Source organism: Rhinolophus sinicus, linkage group LG03 (genome assembly GCF_036562045.2).
Source record: "Rhinolophus sinicus isolate RSC01 linkage group LG03, ASM3656204v1, whole genome shotgun sequence".
Classification (NCBI taxonomy): Eukaryota; Metazoa; Chordata; class Mammalia; order Chiroptera; family Rhinolophidae; genus Rhinolophus; species Rhinolophus sinicus.
Genome location: NC_133753.1, coordinates 191,306,266 through 191,324,600, shown reverse-complemented (window position 1 = coordinate 191,324,600; position 18,335 = coordinate 191,306,266). Strand labels below are relative to the sequence as shown.

At 34.4% G+C, this 18,335-nt stretch overlaps 1 long non-coding RNA gene across 1 annotated transcript in view; it reads left to right on the top strand.

Annotated features, from left to right (window-relative positions):
- LOC141570731 (uncharacterized) overlaps positions 1-18,335 on the top strand; it is a 504,906-nt gene that overhangs the window by 250,145 nt on the left and 236,426 nt on the right. The window contains exon 3 of the long non-coding RNA XR_012495179.1: positions 5,310-5,395. This is a non-coding gene — a long non-coding RNA (uncharacterized LOC141570731). The remainder of the gene's footprint in view (positions 1-5,309; positions 5,396-18,335) is intronic.

The following is an 18,335-nucleotide window of genomic DNA, read 5'->3' as shown; positions in this document are numbered from 1 at the left end:
TTGAGAACATTTTGGGAGACTGTCATTGCCAAGAGAAGGGTAAAGAGATATGAAGACTGTCCTGGATGGGATGCTACAACAGAAAAACAACAACAACAACAAAGGACAGTAAAAACTAAGGAAATGTGAATGGAAGTGTAGATTTTAGATTAAAGAAAATAATGTATTAGTATTGGTTTGATGTGTCAAATACACCATACTAATGTAAGATATTGGCAAGGAAAACTGGGTGTGTGACGTAGAAGAACTCTTGATAGTGTCTTGGCAATTTTTCTGTACATCTAAAACCATTCCTTAAAAAAATTTGATTTGAAAAACTCTATCGTAGCCTGGAATTTTCCTTTACCAAAGAAAAAATACCTATATTCTGGTAATAGATCAACTGTCTAAGTCAAGTTTTAGTACCTAAGTGAGTTTTTCCCTTTGATGTGTTATTCATTAATACCTTGGTAGGGTTTTTCTAGTCAACCTATTTAAACAGATAATCTACACCTTTTTATTGATATCTCAAAGTGAAAGAAAAACAAACAAATCATTTCATTGGTAATATAGCACAACCTCAACATTTTTATTTTGTCTAGTTTTGCCCTCATTTACAATAATGAGATATTGTAGTATTCCAAATATTCCATTTTTCTGTTACTCTTTTTTCATTCTAAATGTCAATGCTCATTTGTATTACATTTTGTTCCTTATTTTACATATTTACTTTAGATCCATTAAGTATAAATATTGTATGGCAATTTATAATTCATGACAATATTCTGTACAATATAATGTACATTATAGTCTCTTAGGGTTGGATATATCATAACTGAGTATAATATACACTACCTATAAAACAGAAACCTAAATAAAGAACATTAATACTTCAGGATTAAGTTAAAATTTTTATTTATAAGAAGTAATGGATAAAAATGGAGTTTTTATTTAATATCAACTCGTTGCTTTCAGGCATGTACACAGGTACATTTCAATAACTTAAAATTGGTAAGAATTCTCTACTTTTGGAGAAAGAAAAGGGTAGTCTACTAGAAAACAGGAGATTTACAAAGGACTTTTAAAACTAGAATTCAGATGGAATTAAGGTTGAAAATCTTCAATATGTTTCATTAAAAAGGTAGCAATTTTTCTGTGATTTTATTACAATGAGTATCTTCCAGGAATATATTATGTTATATTCTATGGCAAAATAACAAACACAGTCTTCAAAATAATTTCTAAGGTATAGTGAGAGAAAGGACATGAATTTAAAATTAAATGAAATACTAATTTGATATGGCATTTATAAATCATTTTATAGTCTCTACTGTTAATTACATTACCAGGTTGTGTATATAGCTCAGAGCTAATCTCAAATTCTCTTTTATAAAGTACACAATATACTTATTCTGCCCTGTAGTTTTCATGACAAACATTCATAATTATGATTTCATGCCATTAGGGTGAAATAGCATGCTATTCCTGTCATCAAATTGTAAATTATAAGTGTTTTTTATAAGCTTGGGGCAAAGAAAAAGATAGATCCCTAAAAGCTTAATACAGTTTTTGGTATATGAACATAGCATGGTTCAAAAGGGTGGAAAATGTGAGCTAAGTCAAATTTGTGGTATTTCCGTTTTCCAAGTATTTCTTTGGGCAAGGTACAAATAGACAATATTCAATTCCACGTCATTTCTATGAGTTTGTGGCAAATATATGAATAGTTTAATATGTATATATGTAAATATTGGGCAATAAATTTGAAAAAGTTTATCCAATTTATATGCCTTTTAAAATATATATCCCTGAGAAGTTTAGGACAACACAGGGTATTCTAGGCAAAGTATGTATGGAAAAGGATTTTCAAGAACACCTAACTTTGAAATAGGCTTACAGTAATTGATTCATTAAGTTTTTCAGCTACATGGATTTCATTAAAGAATGAATAATTAATTAATTACTATATATTTAACATGGCAGACAGTGAGTTAGACATGGAGACTACATAGGGGAAGCTAATGGTGTATTTAAGATAGGCTAAGCACAGTTTTCCAACAGTTTGATTGTTCACACAATAAGCAAAAGTTGCTGTAGATGAATCCTTAATGTGTACATATATTTTTATATTTACATACTATATTACCAACATATTATTTTAAAAACCAGGTAAAATATGCAAAAAGTCAATAGTTAAATTTTATATTATTTCATTCTTATACACAAATGAAAAAATCCATATTTCTCATAGGGTAACTTGCTTCTATGTGAAGTTATTTTCTCAGAGAATTTCTGGTGATAGAATTGTCCATTTCCAAGCTTGACTCATACCTTAGTGTCCTCATGTTTTGGGAGACTCTATGTCTAATCTTGATTTTTTTACTCCAAGTTATGGAAGGCATACAAAATAGGGTAATCTAAAATATTAGTTTGTTTGCATTTACATTTAACAAATGTTTTAGTTATTAAATTTTATTTAGAATGATTTTGGAAGCATTAAAGGAACACAAAGTTTGTACAACAGTGCCAGTTTAATCAGTATTGCATACTATAATAAGCGTGTTCTTATATTAATCTCAACATCTTTCCCAAGTATTGTACTAAAGACTAAATGGCTAGTAATTAGTTAATCCAGAGTGAAATCAAAGTACTACTCTTATTTAGGAAAGAAAAAAAAATAAACAAACAAAAAAATGACTTGTACAAATCTGGACCTTTAGTATTTACTATAAAGAAGAGTCTCTTGGAAAGATATTTTATATAAATATTCTGAAAAAAAAATCAGTGACTTATCTGGAAAGTGTGGGGGAGGGCAGTTTGAGTAATATTTGTTTATTGTTATTGTTTCTTTACAACTAATTAAAGGAATATGACAAAATTAAGAAGCCATTGTTGTAATTTCTGACTTGCTATCATGGTTGTTAGATATTAATATAAAGTGAAGATTTTTTAACCAGCCCGTTTGTGGCATGAAGGCAAAAGAAAAAGTTCAGGGGAGCCAGGTGTTGAGTGAAAATACCTTACCACTTTCCTTCATGGGAAACACTCTGGAATTTGCATGTAGGTTTTAACTTTATGGTTCTAGAATCCACTTTTTCTACTTTCCAATATTTTGGGCATCTTTAGGGTTACTAATGCCCTTGCAGATTATTTTTCCTGTGTCTCAAAACTGCTGATGTATTATTAAAGAATGTTAGGATGATAAGGATTAGTAGACACAGTGTGGGGAAAAAAATAAAAATCTGTAAAATTGAAATTACTTCTAGACAAAATAAATGAATTCCTAAATAACACAGTGGTATTTTGTGCTGAAGGAGGAAAGAAATTTGTGATCTCTTTGACTCTGAGCCACATACTCAATCCATTACACCATATCATACAACTCAAGGCATTGTTCATTAACCTGTTTATTTTTAAATTTCATTATTATTATTATTATATTAAGATGATTCACAAGAATTCAAGAAATTGTTATGTTTGTCTACAGAGGAACTTTGAAAATGAATCCTCTGTGAAGATAACATACATTTGGCACAGTTGTTTACAAAATGATTTTTGTACCAAACACTTAAACTAAGCAAAAGTCAAATGTTAAGCTTTATAGAACACCTGGCAGGTATTTGAGAAGAGGGGATAGAAAGATAATTAGATAGCTGAACAGGTGGAGGAGGAGGAGGAGGAGGAGGAGGGAGAAAAAAAGAAAAACACCAGGAAACTGAAGAATAATCAAATGGAAAAAGCTGTCATTTGCAAAGACAGATATTCCAATAATTCAACAGGGTCTTTCAACACTCCTTTATATCGTCAGAAAGAGCCTCCTGTTTTACACAATCTTGTTTTTTAAAATCACACATTTCTTTTGAAATGTTGTAATGTAAAAAAGATCTTGTTTTAAAAAGGTTTGAACAAGAAGATTAAAATGGATACATACAATTTTGTACATTAAACTATCTTTACTGGTATATACAACCAAAACCAAACAGAAATGACTTTAAAACACAATACACTTGTATATACTCCTGTTAATCTCTATCATTAGAGTAATTTTACAAACAAATTCTGTTAGATTTTCCTTCCTCTCTCTTTCTCTCCGTTTGTTCCTTTTCCTTCTTCATTCTTTCTTGTAATTAAAATATATGTATGTATATCCTCTCAGCTAATTATTTCCACTTCTCAGGATGCTGCAACACAGAGATAAACATATTTAAAGTTTGATTATCAAGTCTTTGTCAGTGAAAGGCCCACTGCATTCTACATCTCAGGTCTCTTATTAGCACTCACAGGAAAGAGAATGGATACCCTGTTTAGAGCCCTCGGTCCAGAATAGGAGATGGTTCTTGTTCCTTTGAACCTTTCCTCACTAACCGTCATGATCCTGAAAAAATGCCCTCCTACAGTCTGTCCCATAACCCAACAATAGGCAATGAGGTGTCTATCTTACCTGAAATGCACCCCTTTTTTCTGGTATTGAAGGACACTGCTAAGCAACATCCCCTTGTAGTTGAACTTGCATATATTCAATGCCCAGTAGATACAATGAGGGAGGTTTTACCGATACCCTTAATATATAGCTATGAAGCAGAAAAGCCTTGAATACATAATATCAATAACTGAGACAAAAGGTTAATGAAAAGGGTCTAGTATCAATTCATGTATGAAAAAGAATACACTCATTAAGTATTTCCTAATAACAGTTAATGTGCTAGTTTTCTTTGGAATCTCCCTGTATGCCAGACACAGAGGTATCTCCAATCACTTAATTAACATATTTATTGAGGTGAATAATAGATCACATGATAAAAGCAGAAATACATATATTAATTCATTTTCAATATCAAATGAATACAGTTAATAACGACTGATTTTAGATTGATTTGTAAATTGATAGAAAATATCATATGACATATTCCTGAGAGTAACATGGATAGAGGTAGGACTATTAGTATAGATAACTATGATTTGGTAATAAATAAATAAATAAATAAAATATTTTAAAGACAAGGGTTAATGTAAGTTCCGATCTGGTGCCAGTGCTGAGCCTGGAGCAACTCAGCAAAAGTCTCAGAGCACACCCAGGCCAGTTGCTGCCTGCCTGGGGCCTGTGGACTTTGCTAGTTTTTCCAGAAAGATTGCAATGTGGGCAGGGCTGGCTGCTCATGGAGAAAGTGCCTCCAGCTGGGCGAGTTGGGTGGGATGGATTCCTAGTGAGTCAGCAGGATCGAGCAGCAGAGCTCAGCAACCCAGTCAGATTCAGATTTGGCCATGGTGGGGGCGGGCCTTCCACCTGAGTGAAGGTGGACCCCTCACTGAAAATTCTGACTGTCTTCCAGCCCTCCCTCCGAAGCCACACATCTCAGTCTGCCCCCTGTGTGTCTCCAAGGCCCCCTGAGTCACCATCCCTTTGCTGGAGCCCAAGGTGAGTGCCTGCGAGCGAGTCTGTGCGCCGCCCCTTAAAAGGATGTCTGGGTTTTCTGCAGCCTTATGTCCCAGCTGAACAGTTGGAATCCCCACTGTTTTTCACAGCCAGATGTTGCAGGGGCTCTTCTTCTCAGCACCAGTACTCCAAGCTGGGGAGCCTGATGTGGGGGGCTGGGGTTCCTCGCTCCTCCAGGGTAAACCAAGGTGAATGAGATATCCCTCCTGATTCTCAACACCATGCATAGGTGTGGGGCCCATTTCGTGTCTCTGCCCCTCCTACCTGTCTGTACATGGCTTCTTATTTATATTTTCAGTTGTAGGACTTCAGTTCATCTAGACTTCAGATGGTTCTCCAGGTTGATTGTTCTATAATTTAGTTGTGATTTTAATGTGTTCATGGAATGACACAGGTACAGTGTTTATCTACTCCACCGTCTTGGATCTCTATTTGTTTCTCTTATATAATAGTATACAAATTGCCCTAGAAAGAGAAAGATACTTATTCAATGTTATTTTAAGGTATCTGAACAAGCCAAATTTTTCAGGTCTCAGGAAAATTGCTCATTAGTTTTGTTTTAAAGCCAGTGAAGAGCCAATTCTGCAATATGACTGATAGGTATATTTCCTTTTTCAATTCTATTAATACTAATTTACAGTTGCTGAAATATCTTTCAGAAATTCATGCAAATGACTGTCTGAGATGGATGATTAAATATTTGCCTGTTATCAGAATACATTTAATTTGCCTACTTATAACATTCAGCTAGAGGAAAATATAAAAGTGAGAAATCAGTTTTTTATATGAGAGAAATAGCCAGGAATCTCTTCTTGTTTTATAAAGCAAATAGCATTTGGTAATATACAAAAACTGTTATTTGAAACTAGGAAATATTACTGTTCTTTCACTGTTTCTGTTACATTTAATTGACGTGGCAAGAATGAGAAGCTCTTTCCTACCATAGCCCTGTTTTCATGATTTTTCGTTTCATCTCTCAGATTTTGCTGCATTATATGTCTTTTTAGCTCTATAGTGAATAACAACACATTCGTAAGTGTACATATTCGAGTGCATCTTGATGAATGCTCACCTGGTGATGACAATGTGTGACCAGTAGCAGAAGATTAACACCAGTACCTGGAGGCCTCCCCAAGTGCCTTCTCTTTATGTCCCTGCCCCAGGTGCAAACAATACATCAAGTTTTAACTCCATATATTTGTTTTGCCTGTTCATGAACTAATGTAAATGGAGACTTACAGTATATTCTCTGTTCACCTCCTTTACTTAAAAAGTAGTTGGTGAGATTCACCCAGATTCCTGTGTGTTGTTATAGCCCATGCAGTCTCATTGCCCATCTGGGTTCATTGTGAACACACCCAGATTTCTTTACTAATGTCACTGTTGATGAGCCTTTAGATATTTTCTTTGGAGACATTTTGTATAATGCTGCTGTGAGCAATCTTGTCTGTGACTCTTTTAAACATATCTGTGCACTTCTCTTGAGAACTGCAGGAAAAACATGGCTGAGTCTTAGATTATAAATAATTCCGGTTAAGTAGACACTGATAAACAGTTTTCAAAAGAGATTATAGCAATTTCTATACGCATTAGCTGAGCATTCTGGTGAATTCTGGTGGCTTTCCTTTCATTGCTAACATGTGTTATTGTATACTGTGATATTGCGATTTATGATAAGACATATGTATTTGGTCTTTGTCCCAGTTTCTGGCACAGAGATCCTAAAACCCTTGGTATTTTTTAAGTCATGAGATTGATAAAGGTATCTTCTTGTTATGTTAATGAAGTGACTTTTGGAATGACCCTGAGTCATCTAAGGATGGGGACTGGTCACCAGAAAAAACAACTATGTGATGAGAGGGTTGAAACTTTCAGTCCCTTCCCCCTTATCACCAATGGCCAATGATTTATTGCATCATGTCTATGTGATGAAGCCTCCATAGAAACACCAAATGACTGGGTTTGGAGAGCTTCCAGGTTAGTGAACATGTGGAGCTCTGGGGGAGAATGGCACACCCGGAGAGGGCAGGGAACTCCACGGCCTTTCCCGGTACCTCGCCCAATGCATCTCTTTCACCTGGCTGTCCCTGAGTTAATATCCTTTTATAATAAACCAATGATCTAGTGAGTAACATGTTTCTCTGAGTTCTGTGAACCACTCTAGCAAATTAATCCAACCCAAAAAGGATGTTGTGTGTGGAAACCTCTGATTTATAAGCAATGATTCAGAAGTACAAGTAGCAATCAGGACTTACAATTGGCATCAGAACTAAAGTCCAAATAGGGGTTTTTGGAACCTCTGAACTGTAGATGGTTGGTCGGAAGCACAGGTTGTAATCTGGGCTTGCAGCTGGCCTCAGAAGTTGAAAGGAGGGTTGGAGGTAGACCCTGCTGGTGTCCAAGAATTGCTTTGTGTTTTGGGTGTGGGGAACCCATTCCCCCATGTTGGAATTGGTGTCAAAACAACAAAAAGTTGTACCTTTTTAATTTTATACTGATGTCTGTTTAGCTACTGTTCATTATCTTTTAATTTGCATTTCCATGATGGTGAATAAAGTGAAGTGCCTTTTCATACAGTTATTGGCTATTTGCATATATAGTAGTCCACACTTATCTGTGGGGAATACATTCCAAGACAGCCAGTGGATGCCTGAAACTGCAGACAGTACTGAATGCTATGTATACTGTTTTTTTCCTATACATACATACCTATGATAAAGTTTAATTTATAAATTAGGCGCATTAAAAGATTAACAGCAATGACCAGTAATAAATAGAACAATTTTAACAATATACTGTAGTAATAGTTATGTCTGTGGTCTCTCTGATAATCGATCTGATAACCCAGAGGCTGCTAAGTGACTAATGTTTGGGTAGCGTTTATCGTGTGGTTCACTGAACAGAGGGATGGTACCTGTCCTGGGAAGAACAAAGCGGGACAGCACAAGCCTCTATCACACTACTCAGAATGGGGTGCAATTTAAAGCTTATGAGTTGTTTATTTCTGGAAATTTCCATTTAATATTTTTAGATGATAGTTGACCGCATGTAACTGAAACCACAGAAAGTGAAACAATGGATAAAAGGGTTCTACTGTGAGTTTTTGTGAATCGCCTTATGACTTTTGCACATTTTTCTACAGGTTTTCCTGATTTTTTTCTCATTGATTTATTGTTGTGTTTTTACTACCTGAATTTAAGTCCTTAGTTATTCATGCTGCAAATAACTTCTCCCACTCTTAGATTTTTTTTTTCTTTTCATGACATCTTTTGATAAAAACAACACCTCTTTATCTTAATATAATCCAAGAATGAAAGATTAAAGCTTTTTCCTCCCTGGTTTAGAAGTTGTGTTTCCTCCCCCCTCACAAGGCAATGAAAGTGTTCTTCTGTATATTCTTCTACAATCATGTTGTTTCACTTTTTATATTTAACTATGAAATTCATCTAGGATTTATTATTTTGTATAGTGTGCGATAAGGATTGATGCATTTTAGATACAAAGTTTATCAGAAAGACAAGAAGTTATTTTATATTTAATATTTGCTAAGTTTACCATAAATGTTCTCACCACACATACACACTTAAAGAAACCAACTACGTGAGCTGAGGGATATGTTAATTAGCTTGATTGTGGTAATTTCATAATGCATACATGTCTAATAACATCACGTTGCACCTTGAATACATATAATTTTTGTCAATTATACCTCGTTAAAGCTGAGGGGGAAAAAAGTATGTCACCATTTCAAATTTACCTTTGCTCTCTGTCTTGGTTTGGGCTGCTATAACAAATTACCGCATAAGGGTGGTTTATAAACAATAAAACTGTATTTATCACAGTTCTGGAGGCTAGAAGTCAGAGATAAGGGAGTCAGTTTGGTCAGGCTCTGGTGAGAGCTCTCTTTCTGATTCAGTCAGAAGACTGATTTCTTGTATCCTCACATGGCAGAAAGAGAGAAAGGGAGACCTCTGGGGTCTCTCTGATAAGGGTTGTAACACCACTTGTGAAGGCTTCTTCCTCATGAGATAAATCACCTCCCAAAAACTGTACCTCCTAAACCATCACTTTGGGGTTTTGTCTTTCAACAGAAAGACACATTCAGTCCATTACACCATTACACATTGATTTTGTTCTCTTAGATATGTGGATGTCTGTCTCTGTTTTCTACTCATTTATTACCATTTTATTTAATATGTTTTTAGCTTCTCTTGAAGTCAATCCCCATAATAACTAAAACAGGGCTTCATGTAAGTTAAAGAAATTACAGTTAAAGGTTGTATTTAGTAGAAAACATATAGAAGTGTTCACTTGATTTCTGTGTTGGAAAATCCCTAGAAATAAAACAAGAGGTCCTAAAATCTAAATCAAAGAAAATACTATAAAAATTACAAAAATGGTCATAGAGAAAATATAATAATTTAAAAGGTGACAATCCTTCAGAAAGAACATAGATAAAAATGTCTCTTATTTTTGAGACTAATATTGATAATCTTCCATATTATAGGGATACCATTCTTACCTAGAAATTTTGATATGCATTATTATTTTAAAAATAATCTTAATGATTATCACTGTGATCATAACAGCTCTGATAGATTGGATAATCCATTATTGTATATACAATTCTAATATTAATAAGAGCTGTATGTATTTTGGTGCCTATTATGCACTATTCCTTTGTTTTAGACAGAACAGTGAGGCTCACAGAGGTTTCAATGAAACAATTCAGAATTGGCAGAGCTATACCCTAGGTGATCCTAGACCTTTGTATTTGGGAAGGGCTGTTGACAGAAAAATGTAAGGAAGGCTAATAGAGAAATTGAGTCTCAAAAGATGAATAGATGGTCATCTTCACTTTTGAGATGTTCGGTTTGGTCCTGAAGAATGGCCTTCTTTGCAGGAAGTTGTTCCAGGGACGAGAGACTTGAGCATGAGAAGCAATATGGCCTAGTGGTTGGAGTGGAGGCAGGGTAAAACTGGAGTGAGGAAAGGGGAAAGATAAGCATAGGACACATGATGGAGAGCCTAAACTGAAAGAAATGGACTGGGGATACACAGGGATTTGAACAATTGTCAAAAGATAGGATACAACTGTAGATTTATAATTCAGTTCATATATAAATCAATATATGACCAACGTTCTTATTTCCAAACTATATATTGAATGCTTTAAAAACTCCTCTGAAATCTTTGAGTTTATTTGATGAATTGAATATCATGTAAAGCTAATAATATCAAACATTCTAGTGAAAACCGACTTGTGTCTGTTAGAACATATTGTATTCTCATCCTTCAATTTGTTTAAAAGACAGTTGTCATGCTTTCAAAAGATGTCCAAAACACTAGTGAGTCTGACACTTCAGGTAGCTGTGGAAAAAAATTTGTATAAATAATTCCACATTTATTGTGGTACAAGAGTCTAAAGATTATTTAGTTTCCTAAATTTCTGATAGGAAAAAAAATTACAAACTGTTCGTTTCAAAATTGAGAGAAATAGCCTATGTAATTATCGTCAGAGATATACACTTGTATGTTTCCTCTTACCAGAACCGATAAGCCAAGATATTTTACTTTTGTCCTTATACTTTTGTCCTTGATATCTGAGTTCAAATCCTTTTACTAAATGCTATTATACCTTATTTTAAATAATTGTAATTTATTTTACATCTTTATATTTTAAAATTAATTAAAATAAGGATATAACTGATTTATGCATTTGTTTACTTGTCTTAATTAAATTTATGAAATTGTGTGACTATTTTCTTCTGAATTTTATTTTTGATTTTCTCACAATATTTTATGAACCACAATGTATAATGGTCGCTTGGTTTATTATCCAGAAAATGGCAGTTACAACTGATTTTATCTTTTACCTACTCTGGTACCAGATGATTAACCAGCCAAACTCTCTCTAAAGACAGTGTAAATGAACAGCTGTAAATTCGATAGTACTTAGAAGGTGAAGAATGGATATACAGAGGGTGCCAAAAAAAAGTATACACATTTTAAGAAGGGAAAAAACTATTAAAATTGTGATACTCAATATACACCAATAACAAAAGATGAATACAAGTCATGTGTATACTGTACATTTTTTCGGCACCCCCGATCTCTAGAGAGAGACTTACTTAGTCTTAATCTTGTCACTTTTGAAATCACACTCTGATACATGAAGATAGAGACAGAATGAGTGAGAGGATGCTGCACTTTCTTTCTGTAAAACGTTCCATTGTGTAGGAAAACAGTGATGAAAAAGACATTCCTTTAGTTCATGGAGAGGAGGGTTGGCAAAAGAACTGACGGGAAGAAGGACAAATCCATATGCAGAGCAACTCTGTTTTCCAATGAAGATCAACTGCTGCCCTTCCAGTGTGAAGGGAACCCGTGTAATGTGTCCACCACCCGAAGGCTGGCCAGTTAGTTCTCTTAGGTATCAACCAGTCAGGGGCTCAGTGAGTCTGTGCAGTCACGTATTGCTGAGCCCACGTATGGCTTCCATGTCTGCCTCATGGCCACCTCATTTATGTGGTCATCAGGCACCGAGAGGAGAGGCTATGGGAAGCAGCTTGGACGTCCTGATTATGGGGAGCATTCACTGAAAGCAATGCCTTAATGAGATTTACACAGGAAACACATAGCCCCTTACCTTAACTCATTCTGAGGGGTTCATCCATAAACTTTATTCCTAGGCCTCCATGTTACCAGTTTTCTAATCTTGTACTTTCTGGACCCCTGGTTATTCAGTCAAATATATCTAGGGACTGCCAGAAATAATCGTTGCTTCTCTCCGTTAATGCAAACTGTTTAATAGACACACCACTCATAACTATGCTTGTTGAGGTAATTTCCTTTCCTCACCGTCCTTCAGGGAAACACTTGTTTGGAGCTCTAATGCCACAGCCTTCCAATGTTGAATGATATTTGCATATACAAGGAATCATGGGTGAACCAGCCATGTGTTTCCTTTGTCTTTCTTTACTGCACTGACAATAGAGAGAGAACCCTCAGAAGACCCTCAGTGAGCCTTAAGGGAGAAGTGTCAATACAGCAGCACCCTATGTCTTAGGAGTCTAACTACTTGCTCTTTCTGCTTATTTTTGCCTTTAGAACCTGCTCAAGCCCTATGTCATATGTGCCAGTTTCACTTAAGAATGGAAGTTTTCTGTGATTTCCCAACTTGATAGCTTGGTCAGTCAAATAACATCTAAATGACAATGAATAGCTCAGGTCTCATGATTTCTCATGAGCATGCCTCCAGTGTATATAGCAAGATAGAAAATGTTTTTTGTTTTATTCCCCCAAAATATGAATACTTAACTGTAAAAGTAGTTGTCTCTTTATTCCAATTCCTAAGTATCTCTACTGTGATGCAGCCTTTCAGAGGTTTATACTTTTATGCTACCTTAATCATTTAGATTTATTTATATATGTGTATGTATGTATATGAGACAGAGAGATCCACAGCCAAGTTATATTTTTTTTTTCTCCTTTTGTGGCCCATCTTCTACCTGTGATGGTGTCTGCTCTTGTTGGGGAGAGCTCTTTTGGCACCCAGTGTCTGGAGTTTTCTCAGCCTCTCTCAAGATGGTGGGTGAGATTCACCGGGTGAGTCCTGGTATAATTATTATTAATAGAACATCCTTTGCTTTTCAAGCTATGAGGTGGGGTGTGAGGAGGAGGGAGAAATCTGGAGGAATAAGTGACCTATAAGAGAGGAATAATGTCTACAACTAATAAATTATAACTGATTTAAAACACACACACACACACAAATCACCGAGTAGCCCCCAAAACAAGTACCCAGAGGTTATGAAACCTTTAAAGCCACTAAGGCCCTGAAATCCTTTCTTCAAGGGAGGGGGATTGAAGTTTCTTTCACTATCATAGATAATAACATAGAAACAGGAACCCGCGGGAAAATAGCTCAAAATTCTCAGCCATGAGTCTGTCATCAGTAACTTAGCCTCATTGATCCTGTTGCCCACCAGTGTCACATGTCCCTGCACATTTATCAAATCTTTAGTTACTCCAATTCACGAACTACACAAATGTTTGTAATTAATTTTAACCTCTGTTTTATGGGTGATGCATATAAAGTGCCTGGGGAAGTAAATGCATGAGATATGTATCGATTATTATGTTCTGCCAGCTTCAAAGTGAGTTTGCAGATACAGGGATTTCCAGACATCCACATGGCATGTTTCCTGGTGATCCATGGACTCCCAAAATAGATGAAATACAAAAATATTGATTAACTATCTAATTCAGCTATTATCAAGTCTATCCCCAGCATTAAGTTGTGTGTTTGCAGGTGTGTGTATGTATACATATATCTTTATCCAAGATTACTTAATGTACAAATTGAGTGAAGCCATTTCAAACATACGTTTTGTTTGTTTGTTTGTTTATCCTTTATAGCTATCTACAGGGCACAACTCAAATTCTGAGTCTAACCTCCCTATTTGATCTTTCTCAAGGCTTTATTTGCGAAATATCTGCTCCCCCTTGTCACACTGTTTTGTCTGCTTATGCCTCTCCATTTTCATTTTCGCCCATTCTCACTTTTTCTATTTATTCCCAACAGCTCCATGAGACTTGTAGCTCATGCATATTAGTACCACATTTCTATGGAATATGAAAAAATAAACAGAAATAAATACATGAAAAAAATCTGTGAAAAGGGAACTCCATGTTTGCCAAAAATTATTGTGTAACATTTTCTGAGAGGAATTATTTTAATTAGTTAGGATAAAATTTTAAGTGTCTAATGATGCAATGCAAGTTTAAAATGCAAACATGACTGAGTGATGATGGGGTAGTTGAAAATGTAAGTATAATATCAAGCTGGGGAATTTTCAAGATGGGAGGGGAAAACAGCTAAATTCAGGTTAGAATGAGGTATGACTTGGGGACTGTATTGAATTTCTTGAAAGACAACTACCCTAATATAAGAATTAGAAACTAAATCAGGAAAAAAGGAGAGGTGGAGCCCTGACCTCTTAAGATAGTTGTGAATAGCCCTAGATTTCTGTAAAAGTATATTAAGTTTCAGTTGCAGTGTACCACAGAAAATTGTAGCTATTTAATTTTCTTTAATTGATGTACATGAGCCTCAATTTAAATGTTCTGGCTTTAACTTGTTTTGGAATTATTAAGTAAAATGGAATAGTCCTCTTTGAGATATGACTTCATAATGGTGGATCTTACCATCAATTTCAGTGCAAGTAGATCCTATTTTTAAATCCTGTAGCAAAACAATAACTTGTGTTTTTCATTTACCAAGCCATCACTTCACCTAGAGAGGTGTATGAAATATTTTATTTATTTATTTTTTTTTTAGGAAAAATATATGTCTAAACACCAAATACTGCAAAATGTGCTGTTTATTTTCCTTTGACTTCAGTATCAGCTAGCTAACAGGATTAATAGTATATCAGATACGGCAAGAACACACTGCTTTTCTGCCATGCATTCTACTTCCTAATTTATATTTCATTATCTTTTCTGCAACAAAATCATCCGTGTGTATGCAAAACTCCATTAGTGTGATTCCCCAAAGAGAATACAGATATTTTAAAAATTGTCCCTGCTGTATCTTGATTAAGGTGCTTGTTCTGAAATTGCAAGCTATTATTTTTAACTTTAATATAATTCACCTTTGGATCAGTAAATATAATCAGATGCCTCATTTCTCATTCTCCCTCTAAAAAGTTATTTTATCTTTAAAATACTGGACTGTTATCACTTTACTCTTGAGTAATCCTCTCGTGTTTAAATTAGAAAAGTTAAAATGTGATATTTTAAGTTTAAAAAAAATTACAATTTATAACACATGTACCTTCAGTTTATTCTGGTTTCAAATATTGATATGCAATGTTGGATGTTTTAATTAGGATTTTAAAATTTAAGTATTTCCATTATTTTCTATAGTATAGTTAGAGCCAATTGCCAAGTATATACTTTGTATACTACAAAATTGTCAAAATTATTTAATATTCTCTTTTTTTTTTCCTTGTAAGCTCCCTCTCTGTGTTACGTTGTTCCTAGAATGAAAATTATGTAGCATAAAATCCATAACAAACTGTCATGGTGGGCTCATAATGTTCAGAGCTTCTTTTCTTGTTTATTTTATTTTAAAAAGTATCAGACACAAACACACTAGAAAATATCTATGAATCAAAATAATCATCTAAAACTGAAAGAGGCTTAATATTGTCACAAAATAACTGCAACCACTTCTTTCCTGATTTTTCTCTATTCCAGCTTTCACTAATATTCATCACACTACAAACAGAGGACCTCCCTAAAACAAAAAATTATCACTGTATTAGGTTGGTGCAAAAGTAATTGCGGTTTTTGCAATTGTTTTTCACATGCTAAATCGCAATTACTTTTGCACCAACCTAATACTCTAAGTGAATGTCTCAAGTGAACCTTAGTTGTTCTATTGGTAATAAGCCAAGGCCCTCATGAGACACATCCCATCACACAGAATAGGATCATGCTTCCCTTATAAACTCACCTCTCATCGCTAAACCCTTTTGTGTTTGTGTCCACCTTCCAATGCCACCTTTTTATTCTCCTCCTTATTATCACAGCAACTTCCTATGAAGTGTGGTGATTCTCTCCATTACAAAGACAAAGTTCAAAGTTTAGTTCAAAGTTTTAGTGACCTACTGAAAAGGTCACACTACTAAGAAATAATAACAACTGGATTCTAACATTATCTTCCTGCCTTCTTAGTCACTAAAGAAGCAGTTCTTTTATTTTCTAGATATCAAGGGAATTCATCTTTGACAAGGTAGCATAACAAGTATTCAGGTGCCCGTAGGTTTCATAAGTCATTTTGATATTTTCTTCTAAGCATGCGACTCAGGGTTTCTTGAGCTGATCCACTGCATACAGATCAGTAAATTTGGGTTTTCTTAGAGAAGAACTCCATGCCCATTTATTCTAGAATTCTATCTCACTGAGCTCAGATAGTAGACATTGCCATGGGAAGAGAATTTCATTTGATGTATGCAGGCGCAAAAGAGATTTTTATTATTATTTTTCCCTGAAAAAAAGTCATTTATGTTTATCTCTTCTGTAACTCATGCTCATTACTTATCTCTTTTCTTTTCCTTCTTTTCTCTAGTTCTTTTACTCTTTCCTTCCTTCCTTCTTCCTGTCTTTTACTTTTTTTCATATACATCTATATATTTATATAGATATACACACACATATATATGTACAGTATATATACACACACACATTTCTAACTTTTAAGTGCATTTTCATTATAACTTTAGAAATTTAATGTCCAAGTATGCCATTATAGAAAAGATACTAAATAGGGATCTCACCCAAATTTTCTGTAAGCTTCGCTATAAATTTTTGGGTAATTCAACTTCTTCAGGTAGTTCTTTTCATATTTTAAATGAAGAAGATAACTAAAATATGTTGGTTTATGGTTAGTTCTAGTTGTAAGGTTATACAATTTTAATAGATTTTTTAAAATAGATTTTTATAGATATATTTTATCTCTGGCAATATCCCTCCATATTGTCATTTTTAAAAAGCATTTATGCCTTCAAGTGGTTGCATTACTTGGTGTTGTGAAAAGACTTTTAAATTAAAGGAATTATTCATATCCTTGGAGCATGTAGTTAGAATGAAGAGAAGTAATGGTCTTGGTTATTCTGAATGTGTTCTCTTGTTCTTTCCATATTTTCCACCTATTTTATTCAAGGTTGTGAAAGTAACAAACAACAACTGTAAAATTTTCTTTCTGATGGCTGCTTGCTGCTTTACTCCTACAACTTTTGACATTTTATTTGTTTTGGGTTTTCTACCTCATTTTAATTGAATGGATTATTTTTAACGGGGAGAATCCTCTCATCCCATTCTATTTTATTGTCTTAAAGTTATTTCCTTTCTGTTTTCCCAGAGGAAATAGTTGTCCTTTGCTGGAGACTAGGTTGCAGTGTTTTTTGTTGTTGTTGTTTTGTTTTGGGTTTTTTTTTTTTTTTTCTGGATCTACCTTCTCTCTGACCGCCCAGCTTTTTTTCTCTTCTTTGAGCTAAGATCATTAAGGCAAGAACAGGTGAAGCCAAGTCAATTCGGTGGAAATATATAGAAAGTACATTTTAGTTTTTTTGTACAAACAATATTTTCTAGTCAGTTGTGCTGGTACTAAAGGTACTATTTCATCCAGTGTTTTATTATGTGCTCTTCTCAATCGGTTCAAAATCTAGGTGGGAAAAGAGTATGACGTAGTCTCTTCATCACATCACAACAAATCTCAACACAAAACCCAATCTTTTTGTGACCCAAGAGCTTTTTCAAAGAATCGATTGTTTAAGAGGATCTCCTTAAATTCCTTAAGAGTACAAGCTCCTTAAGTAAGCCACCATTTCTTAAAATGTCTTTCTAAGCCAAGAGTGATTCTTTCAGTGCCTCACTCATAGTAAGTGTTCAAAGCATATTGGTGAAGTGATTAAATTAGAGATATAATAAAAGCCTCTTGGTATAAATACGATGTATTGTATAATTTACCTGGCAAAAGAAAGCTAACAGATGGCGTGTCTGTTTCTGAAATGACCTAAGATATTACTGATATTGTCTATAGATTTTTTTTTAACTGAGATATTCCAGGTTAACACGAAATTATGGTTTTAACTTAGAATGCATGTTGTGTTATAATCATCTTTGCATTACGCTAGTACATAGCACAGTGCATTGAACATGATAGGAACTTAACAAATAATTGCTGAAATACAGATACCTTTATTTAGAAGGGGATTTTGCAAAGTAATCTCTGTATTAGACATATATTAATCTTCTTCTGTAGTTCATTGAAATCTATAGGTAGAATATAGACCTCACTTAACTTTTAAGGATACTAACTAGAAGCAAAGTTTATTTATCTGTCAACAAA